This window comes from Nicotiana tomentosiformis, chromosome 10 (assembly GCF_000390325.3).
Source record: "Nicotiana tomentosiformis chromosome 10, ASM39032v3, whole genome shotgun sequence".
NCBI lineage: Eukaryota > Viridiplantae > Streptophyta > Magnoliopsida > Solanales > Solanaceae > Nicotiana > Nicotiana tomentosiformis.
The window spans coordinates 65,850,395-65,855,430 of record NC_090821.1 but is presented as its reverse complement, the minus strand read 5'-3'; the positions used below and the strand labels follow the sequence as shown (position 1 = coordinate 65,855,430).

At 38.1% G+C, this 5,036-nt stretch overlaps 1 non-coding gene across 1 annotated transcript; it reads right to left on the bottom strand.

Annotated features, from left to right (window-relative positions):
* Positions 1-4,321: 4,321 nt before the first annotated feature.
* LOC117278843 (small nucleolar RNA R71) lies at positions 4,322-4,428 on the bottom strand. Its single transcript, XR_004509202.1, has one exon. It is a non-coding gene; the product is annotated as a small nucleolar RNA R71 (small nucleolar RNA).
* Positions 4,429-5,036: the final 608 nt, after the last annotated feature.

Genomic DNA, 5,036 nt, shown 5'->3' with positions numbered 1-5,036 from the left:
TTCTAGAGTGCACCATCTGGGTGTCCCATAATGATATATATTACCACGTTTGCACTATTCTTCGAAAATTTTAGCTAATGGTAACAATCCATCCACCGTTTTTGGTTACTTTAACCCCAGCTGGATCCTGATGTCCCATCTTTCTCTTACACAATAAACATTAGCTCCCATAGGGAATAACTGAGATGGGTGTGGCCAATTGTATATATCTCCGTTACTGTAGAAATTAACTCATATTGCTTATATTTCTCTGCCTGGATTGTAAATATTGATAATCTTCACTAATTGGGTACTACGTACCCTTCTTTACCTTGCTTCTTTTACTTGTTGAAAGTTGTGTCTACCTTCTGATTCTCTTATTTATTTTTACCATATAGGTGGATAGATATTAATGCCTTAGGATTCCTTATTGATAGAATATAAGGGTCCACCAAACTCTATAGAGAACCAGGTTCTCTATCGGTTCCACTGGAACACACGCACACAGCAGTAAGTAAATGACAAGAGGAATTTTACGTGGAAAATTTCCAGCTCAACGGGATTAAAAACCACGACCTACCCTTGTAGGATTTCAACTTCACTACTGAGAAACTTTTAGATTACAACCTATGCAACCTAGGAATTAACCTCTTAATCCCTCACTAACTTGTAATACTCTATTACAAGCCACTTTGTAATAACTCTATTACAAAGACTTTACAACTCGACTAACACTAGCCAAGACTCAAACACAAAGGTTTAAGGTTTACAAAGAGTTTCCTACAGAATACTTCTAAATAAGCTAAGTAGGAATTACAATTTAAGAACTATTACAAAGTTACAACTCAACTAAGGACATACAATGACTTGTTGTGGGGAACTGGTCTGTAGTAGTGTTGTTCTTTGTTCTTGATGCACTTGAGAATTGGTTGCTTGATAATGAATGACCGTAAGAGTGCTTGAATTCTCTATGTGAACCCTTCATTTGTTTTACCTTCCTTGATGTTAATAATGCACTTATGACATCACTTGGGATGATGTAAGCAAGGTAGGTAAAAGACACTTCCCCATAAAGTTGACTGTTGCACTGTTTCTGTATTGTATCGTGTGCAGGCAGTAATTTTACAGCTGGGGCAGTTGACTTGTACAGTTTCCTCGGGAAACGATAGTTATCTGTTCCCTCTATTGTTCCTCTCACTCTGAAGAGTTGAAGCATATTCCAAGCTGGAACCTTTTGATCTTAAGGTCTTGAGAATATGTAACTGGTTCCTTATCTGGTTCTTGACAGTAAGTTTGTTAGATCATCAAAATATAAAGCAAGGTAGTTGTAACCTATCACTTATCAAGAAGCTTACAGTCTTAGTACACACATGATCTATTGAAGACCTCACATTTACTCATCGTAAATATGATACAAAATCGAGTTCTTCTGACTCAACTCTTCTGTAGCCACATTCAATCTCTTACCAATTATTTTTCTAGATGTAGGTATCGTTGTATTACGAATAAAATAAAATTTAGGAGTTTGAATTCTTACGACTAATCTCTACCACACGATCTAGAGTAAGAAGAAAAAGCGAAAGTCCTAAATGCCCTGTAGCCTCCTGCTTATAATTGTGGTGCACAACACACCTATAAATAAGACTCTACTAGACACGGCTTGTAGACTCCCTAGGATAGAACTGCTCTGATACTAAGTTTGTCACGCCCCAAATCTGAAGAGGCATGGCCGGCACCCGGCGTCATACTCAGCCCGAGCGTACCACTCTGTAACTGTGAACTCTGGAGGGGTAAACCTCAACTTAGGCCGATGAGGCCATATTCTGAATCATATGCAAATAACATCTACAACCAACAATACTAAACTAAACATCTACATAGGGCCGGTAAAGCCATAATACTGATACAAAAAAAATATATCGTCTACAAGCCTCTAGGGATAACTGAATTGTATCATGGTCGGGACAGGGCCTTGACCTACCCATCAAACCTGTATATATAAAATGGACTCTAAGGTATAGACCTGGTAACTGCGAGGAAGTAGATCTTACCAACCAAGTAGATGTTTGACTTTGTCTACTAGGAAGGTCTATCCAACTGTCTATCAAGACCTGCATGCATGAAATGCAGCTTCCCCGGCAAAAGGGACGTCAGTACGAAATAATGTACCGAGTATGTAAGGCAACAAGATAACTGAAATCTGAAACTGAACTAATAATATAATAACTGAAAGTACCTGTGAGTCAAATATAATTTGAATATATGCTTACCTATATTTGTGACTAGAGCTTAATAATGTTATTTATATGTCTAGGAGTCAATTGGAAGTGATTTAGAAAGTTTGCATGCAAAGTCAAGTAAAAACGGAAGAATTTGCAGGAAGTATAAGTTTGGTGCCTAGGTCCCGGACAACGAAGCGAGGTTCACTTCGCCAGGAAGTATAAGTTTGGTGCCTAGGTCCCGGACAACGAAGCGAGGTTCACTTGTGAATTGTTGTAACTACCAATTCACCCTACTATATATGCTATGCTTGGGAAAGCCGTGTTTAGATTAGAGTACAATTAAAGAGAACTTGCTTCTAAACCCGTGGCTAGGGGCACGATTTTGCGGTTAGGATAGGAATATACCTAACAGTCTTGCTTAGTTGAATATCGTATTATATTCATTCATGATAGACTCAATACCATAGGAATAAATGATTGATATACTGTGGATAGGCGAGTAGTACTGTGGGAACATGTTATTCATATAAACGATCCGGTCAATTAGTAACCATTGATAATCTGGATTAACAAGTGTGGTTATTGTACTTAATAGGATTGATAAACCGACCACAACCCTGGAATCTTCTTCTCCTCTGAGTAAAATTCAAAAACACACGTTTGCATCCTTGATAAATTAGCGAATTACTTGTTCAACTTCTGCAAAAGTAGTTTAGTAGAAAAATAATTTTTTTGATTATCTTGGACAGTTAATTAATTTTAGTTAGCTTAAGTAACAATTAATCTAAGTCTCTGTGGGTTCGACATCCGACTTTCGAGTCACTTTATTACTTGACGGCCACTTATACTTGCGTGTAGTTTGGGAACCAATAAGTTTTTGACGCCGTTGTCAGGGACTTAGTTATTGATTATTTATTTAAGTTAAGCTTTTATTCGTTATTTGTTCAAGTTTTAATTTTCAGTTTGCTTTATTTGTGTTAACGCATGCTCTTCTCTTGGATGCGGAGGAGTAGAAGAGCAAACAACCTCCTTCCTCTTGATCCTGAAATAGAACGAACACTTCGCATGGTAAGGAGGGAAGTCGAAGCTAGAACTAGAACAGAAGAAGAGTTGGACATTTTAGTTCAACCTCAACCACTAGAGATGGCATGTAATGAAGAGCAATCAGAGATAGAGGCTGCAAGGCCTAATCTTGCTAGTATGACTTAGGCTATAGTGAAACCTGATATAATGAGTCATTTTAAGCTCAAACAGTACATAGTACAGCAAATTCAGTCCACAAGGAAGTATGTGGGTCTATATCATGAAGATCCGCAATGGCACATTCAAAACTTTTTGAAAATTACGGATACTTATAATTATCCGAATGTCACTACTAGAAATTCGGTAAAAACCGACCAAGGTCGACCGAGCAACTTTGGTCGGTCAAAAAACCGAACAAAGTTGGTCGGTTTTTCAAAATATTCTATTTTTTAATTTTTTTTTACGAAACCAAAGTCGGTTTTCTTTGGCGCAAAAATACGGAAAACTTTTTTTGACTCCCGCGAAATTTATTTTTCAAGAAACTGACCAACTTTAGTTGGTTTTTCAATTAAGATAAGTAAAAATTAATATTAAAAAAACCGACCAAAGTTGGTCGGTTAATTCGGCCGGTCATTTTAAAAAACCGACCAACTTTGGTCGGTTATATTCGGGCGAAAATACAATTAAAGAGTATAAATCAAATAAAAGACAGTCTTAAAATAAAATTCACCAATGGTCTAATGGTAGAATAGTATCCTGCCACAGTACAGACCCTGGTTTTTTTTTTGAATTTAATTGACCGACCAAAGTTGGTCGGTATATCTTTCCGACCCCTAAAATACAGTCCACATGTAAATGGTCGCATTTTGGACGGTTATTGGCCATTACCGACCAAAGTTGGTTGGTTTTTTTGGTCAGTTTTTACCGGATTTCTAGTAGCGTATTTCCAAAGACTACGTCAGACTGACGTTGTTTCCCTTTTCACTGATGGGGGAAGCCAAAGAATGGTTGCAGAAGGAGCCCGCAAACTCGATCCACAATTGGGATGATCTAGCACGAAAATTCTTAATCAAGGTTTTTCCACTAAGAAGACAAAGTCGCTGAGGAGCCAGATTCTTGGATTTCAAAAATGAGATGGCGAGACTCTTCGTCAAGCTTGGGAAAGATACAAGAAGTTACTCAGACACTGCTCACATCATTGCCAAACTTATGAGGTGTTGGATCACACTTTAGTTGATGGGTTGGACGAGACATCAAAGATGAATCTTGACTTAGCATGTGGGGGTAGTTGCATGCCAAGATCGTATAGTGAAATCCATATCCTACAAAATAATTTCACTGCTAATGGTAATAATTGGCAAGGAGATGAGGAACCACAAAGAGCACTTAAACAGAAGGCAGCAGGTGTAATTGATGTTGATGATTTCTCATCCATGAGGGCAAATATAGCGAGATTAGCAAATCAGATGAATAAAATGACAATGCACCAAGCACAACAGATGCAATATGTGCAACAGATGTCTACTTGCTGCAAGTAATATCGTGAAGGTCACACAAGTGACATATGCCCCGTGAATCCTGAGTTCATCTACTATGTGGGGCAACAAGATAGAGGGCCGATGAATCAAAATGATCAATATGGTAACATATACAATCCGAACTGGAGGAATCATCCTAACTTTCCTTGGGGTGGAAATTAGAATAATAGGCCTCAAGCTAATTAAAATCAGCCACCTAACCCCCCCCCCCCCCAAACACACACACACAACAAGCAGAGAAGAGTTTGACTGACATGATAAAAAAGCTCTTGAT